This window comes from Dipodomys ordii, unplaced genomic scaffold (assembly GCF_000151885.1).
Source record: "Dipodomys ordii isolate 6190 unplaced genomic scaffold, Dord_2.0 Scaffold22, whole genome shotgun sequence".
NCBI classification, from domain to species: Eukaryota; Metazoa; Chordata; class Mammalia; order Rodentia; family Heteromyidae; genus Dipodomys; species Dipodomys ordii.
The window spans coordinates 648690-655082 of NW_012267238.1; the positions used below are offsets into that span (position 1 = coordinate 648690).

The 6393-nt window shown below is 33.9% G+C and overlaps 1 pseudogene; it reads right to left on the reverse strand.

The window, feature by feature from the left end:
• Positions 1 to 1654: 1654 nt before the first annotated feature.
• On the reverse strand, positions 1655 to 2668 carry LOC105983891 (annotated as a pseudogene).
• Between the last annotated feature and the right edge of the window lie 3725 nt (positions 2669 to 6393).

Genomic DNA, 6393 nt, shown 5'->3' on the forward strand with positions numbered 1-6393 from the left:
TGAGGCCCTGGGTTCAGTTCCTCAGCACCATATAAGCAAAAAGAAAAAAGCCAGAAGTGGCGTTGTGGCTCAAGTGGTAGAGCGCTAGCCTTGAGCTGAAGAGCTGAGGGACAGCGCCCAGGCCCAGAGTTCAGGCCCCACAACTGCCCCCCCCAAAAAAGAAGTATGTTCTCTTTTGCATCTTTGATTTCACTGGGCTGTGGTTTCTTTTTTTACTTTTTTGCTTTGTTTGCCAATTTTCTATACCCTTTCAAAGACTCACTTTTTCATTTCAGTTATTTTTTTTGTTATTCTATCACCTTATCTTTTTAATAATTTCAGCTTTTGTATTTATCATTTCTTTTGGCATTGACTTATTTTTTTGTTTAGGGTTTTTTTTAACTGTATTTTTTTGTCTTTTCTTTTTTGGTACTGGGGATCGAACCCAGGACGTTGTGCTTGCTAGGCAAGCACTTTGCCACTGAGCTACATCCCAGCCCTGACTTATTTTTTAAAGAACATGCTATATTTAATTCAAGTCTGATTTTATAATCTCCGACACTTCAAAATAGTTTATGTTCTTATTTCTACATAGCATTTGTAAGTGATTTTATAGTAATTGTAGTATATTATACTTAAAGAAGATGAGTTTTAGCTCATTTGTCATTAATGTGCATTTAGGATGTTCTTTATTTTTACTTTGTCATCATAACATTGATAATAGAGTTGTGATGCATATATTTATGAATTTGTGTGTAAATTTGAGCAAGTGAACATGTGGTTTATTTAGTTCTTAGCTATTTATGATTTCTGACTTTTTTGTCCTTGTATTTATTGCATGATGAATACCTTTACCATTGTTAGCAAGTAGTAATCATTATAATGATAGTGAAAATTCTGAGGTCCACAGGGCAATTTATGAGAGAAACTGCTATCTCCACATTCATTTAGAGAGTATATAGATATTATTTCACTTAAATGGTTTTAATTAGAATATATGTAAGTAATTTTGACATATGTTTCTGGTATACTTTCCTATTTCTAAACTGAAAATATTTAAAAACTTTTGTGCCCAGGATTCCCAAAAGGTATAATGTCATTTAATAACTGAAATTTAGTGTGATAAGGGTGAAAAAATGCTTTCTCATCTTGTACATGAGGAATTGTGGGAGGTCAGATGATTACTCAGAAACTAGTAATAAAAAGACTAGCAAACACTCTCACAATCACTAGGCTCTTACAGTACCTTAGGAGCCTTATGTGAATCATCTCAGATAAGCTTTAAAATTGCATTTTCATGGCCATAAAATAATAAATATAGTCACTATGTAAATAAAATAAAATCTCAGGAAGTAAGATTTCTCTCTTCTTGGCTGAAATTCTTAATATCTACTAAGATACTATGAGATTTTAAAAAATTTCTTCAGTGTGAGGGTGGATCTATAGTCTTCAAGCCTTCCTGTTTTAATATAAAATATTAATATGCTATCAACTCAATTCTTGTGCAATAAACTTATCATAAAAGCTTTGTCCATAAAAGTTACACTGTGTATATTGTTGTTCTAAACAAATGGCATATAAACAATAAAAATTTAACATTGTCTCATTTATTCAATTTATAAATTACTAAATCTATCAAGCTATTAATTAATAAATCTATAAAATTAGACACATTTCAATTTTGGAATAGCATGGGTAAGTTAAAGACTAAGCTTATTAGTTTTAATCGACACAATATCTTGTTTATAGAGAAGAGCTGAATGAACCTCTCTTGGACTTTCTTGGTCTTGACTCCATAGATGATGGGGTTGAAACAGGGTGGCACAGCCACATAGAGATTAGCAATGAGGATGTGCACACTGACGGGAATGCTGTGGTCTCCAAATCGGTGAGCAAGGGAAGAAAAGAAAAGTGGTATGTAGAACAGGAAGATGTCACAGACATGGGAGCCACAGGTACCCAGAGTCTTATGCAGGGCATCTCGAGAAGGAATTTTAAATATAATACAAAGTATAAGCACATAGGAGAAGATAATAATTATCATATCTAAAAAGAGGAAAATGAGGCCAAAATCACACCATAGTAGATGTAGACTTTGATGCTGTCACAGGCCAGCCTGGCAATGCCCATGTGTTCACAATATGAGTGACGTATGATACTCCTCCCACAGTAAGTGAGCTGATAAACCAGAAAAATCAAGGGGAAGCAGATGAAGAAACTCCTAGTTACAGAGGCCACACCCAACTTCCCAATGACTGAGTGGGTTAAGATGGTTGTATATCTCAGTGGATAACAGATGGCCACAAAGCAATCAAATGCCATAGCCAGCAATACGGCAGACTCTGTCACAAAGATGAAATGGAGGAAAAACATTTGAGACACACAGCTACCAAAAGAAATTCCCCCAGCTCGGAACCAGAATATGGCTAGCATCTTTGGAATGGTGACTGTAGACAGTAAGATATCTCCCAAGGCCAACATGGAGAGAAAAAGGTACATGGGCTCATGGAGGGTGCTCAGCAAAGATCAGGAATATCAAGAAGGCATTGCCTACAATAGCTATTATGTACATAGAACAGATGGGGATGGAGATCCAGATGTGTGCATTTTCCAGTCCTGGGATGCCAATCATGGTGTACCAGATGTCTCTGAGGTTGGTCTGATTTGAAGATAGTAGAGAAGTTGTCATCTCTTACTCTGGTCTTCACTGGAGCCTGGAATACAACTAGAAATGTATAAGGAAGAATCAGCATAAGTGTATGTCCTGACATTGTGGTAATGTCATTGCTTAAGAAAGGCTTTTACTCACTCATACATCAAAGTGAAACCAAATAGATATGTTGCATGAAATTCATCATGGTTTTGCAAATTGTCTGCTATTAGTAGCAATGCCAATGTAAATCCTAGGAAATTTTTATGAGTTTACAATTTGATCCAGGTGCTGCATTTATTGCACTCTGTTCATTCATATGAAACCTTCCTTACAGGAGCTGCTCTTTTCCTCCCTTTGCTAATTTATTTGGAAAGACACATGGATAAAATTAATGTTGCCTTATTTTTCACAATTAATTTAATACTATAATAATAAACCATATTAATGTTTTATACGGTTGCAATATATTTGTCAATTAAGCCAATTCCATGCAAAGTGAAGCCTCAGATAACATCCTTCCTTTCACTCTGACCAGAGTATTTTCTCCTGTTGTTTTTCATTTTTATTAGCATTAATTAGTTTTATGAGGATGTTTCATTTTGACATGCCCATGTATGCATGCAACGCACCTAGATCAGACTCGTTTCTCTGTCAGTCTCCTAATTAATTTCAATAAACTTCATTGTTTCATTATCATATCGGTACACAAAGTATTTCAATCATATTCTGTCTCCTAAACTCTGTCCATTTGTCCTCATCCCTACCACTAGAGGAACCTGCATTATATTCTTGTAATTCATTTTTGGGTATATTCATTATTCAAAGTATTCTGATTTTCTCTCTCATTTATTTCTTCTTTGTGATTATGTATTGGTTTGTCCTTACTTTTTTTGCTATTTCTATACAAATGTCACTATTACCAGAGAAAGCCAAAATGTAGCCCAGTCAAAACAATGTAACATAAGAAACGATCTACAAACACATGAATCAAGTTAACAACCATTTATGATCACTGTGTATTGGAATTCCTACAGAGGGATCAGACATATATCACAAATACCTCCAATTTCAAGGACTTAATTCTCTTGTGATGACTCAAAAGATGAACACAAACAACTATTCCTTAATTAAGACAGGGTAAGAATAGTGGAAAATTTTAATCCCATTTGAATATCAATAAAGAAGAAATATTTACTTTAAGAAGCACTATGAAGATTCATAGAAGTGCTGTCATTAAATCAGAAAAAATTCAGGCTTTCAAAAATGTATATCCATATAAATAAGCTTTCATTCTAATACTATTAACTTTTGCTTCCTAAGATGAATCACGACATATAATATTTTTAAATATGAAATATATGAACCAATGGAAAATTGAGATCTCATGACAGGAAGATTATAACTAAGCAGGTAGATTGCAACTTTAAGATTAAAAGTTTTGATAGGAAAGATAAGAGTTTTTTAATGTCTTCATGTTAAAAATGATGTATTAGTAAAACATATGCGAAAATGTGATGGATATATTCCATTTTATGTAAATAGTAAAACTTCATTTCATCATTAAAAAAAACATTTTCTAATGAATATTGTGGATTTTCTCTCATACAACTTAAAATGCCTGTTTGAAAATACTACCCAGAACATGTTTTGTATTATTTATTCTTCAACAATAAATCTGTAAAGCTATAAATTCTATACTGGGTATATGTATACCTTTAGCATCTTGTATGTTAACCTTATGTGGAGTAAGTGTGATTTAAATGGAAGGAGAGTGACAGAAAAGGAAGAAATGTGAGGGGATTTTCTCAGTAATCCAAAGAAAAACAGGACAAAGGATTTAACATGGAAACTGGAATTGAGTAAAATATCAGGAGTCAAGTCTAACTCTTGTTTCACAGGAAGTTGAAGCACCAGTCCCTCAGATTTTTTCCTCTGTTGATTTCAATTTGGTAATGAACTATTATTTTTACATTGTAGTATTGTTCTTCTTCAAGGAAACTATTTTTAAAGCCATAAACTACCTCTCAACATACCCCTTCAAGAGCTTAAAAGAAGACATTCTAGACAGGTGATTATTGATAATAAACTTTTCATAAGCATGTTTTTTATCCCCAGTCTTGTGTCAGTTTAAGACACTGTCTTGGAAAAGTGCTACAACACACACAGACATAGCAGAAAAGTAGTCACAGTCCCTTTCCTGATAATCAGGTGTATACTTAATCTGCCCTCTGACAATTTTGGACTCATTCTGTACTTAGCATCCATCTGGGTTGGGGGGGGGACAGAGAGGGGTAAGTGGGAGATAAAGAGGGTTGGGTTAACGATGAGTAAAAACAAATGTACTTATTGCCTTAACTATATAACTGTAACCCTCCCCCCACCATCACCTTTTCAATAAATATAAAATTACAAAAAAAGAATACTAGATGTAATTACATCCACTCTACAACTGCAAACTCCTTGAGGCTCTGCAAAATGAGCTATCCCTTCTTGATCTAGATCTTAGCACTAGCCTTGAGGCTGACTTTATCGCTCTCTCCATCCCAGTATCCCTAAGACTCAAGTGATATTGAGGATCAGGAGAGTGTTCATGTCCTTTTGAATCCTGAATTCCTTTATTAAAGCAAAGAAAATAAAGATTTATGAGAAAGGCTTATAGAACAGTGTCTTATTCGTTATGTCAAAAAACGAACTTTAAAACTTTGGTGCAGGGGAGGGGGGAGATGGGAAGGGATGGTAAGGGGAAACAAAGGAGCCAACAATGCTTGATAAGAAATGTACTCATTACCTTGCTCATGTAATTGTAACCCCTCTGTGTGGTATTTACACAATAAAAACAAAAAAGAAAGAAGAGTGTCTTATTGAGATAATCATGGGAATTAACCAAAGCTCCATTTGTGGAAAAGAAAGACTGGCTATTGGTTTCCACCTATTAAATGTATCAGTTTTTATGAGAAGAGGGTTGAAGGGTCTATTTTATAGTTCTAGAAATGTACCCCTTAAGAATTTACCACTTCCTAAAATTTAGTGCAGAGTTTATTGACAATAAAATTATGTAGAGTTTATCAACCTTTCTTTAAATGCAGTTCTTCCTCTAAACCGGTATCTTGTACATTCTAGGCAAGTGCTATACCTCTGAGCTACACTCTTGCCCAACATCAAACATTTTTAAGGATTTTATGTGTTAATTCCAAATCAATTACAGTTTAAGTCAATTACATTTAACTTCTGTTTCCCATTCTTGGTTTATTATAGGAAGAAAGAGACAGATATGCAGGAAAGATAGACTTCAACTTTATCTCTCATGGCCATGGAACTTACATTTAAAATTCATTTTTGGTGTATTAATTATTTAAATTCTAAAATATTTTCCATACTGTAACTTAACTATTAATATTAAAGGTCCCTATAAATATGTTAGAAACAAGCACAAGAAAGAAAAAAAATTTGAATATTTGTCTTGGAGTTCATTTCACCTAACACCAACTTATCTGACCTTTTCTGCTTGTCTCAGACATATACTAGTTATTGCAAATAAAGGAGACCATTGGGCCTGGCTTACTTCACTTAATATAATTTTTTCCAAGTCTTTTCATTTCCTAACAAATGGGGCAATGTCATATTTTCTGATGGAGGTATAGAATTCCACTATATATATGTATATAAATATATACATATATATATCACATTTTCTTGATCCATTCATCTACTGAGGGGCATCTGGGTTGGTTCCATATCTTAGCTATGGTAAATAATGCTGC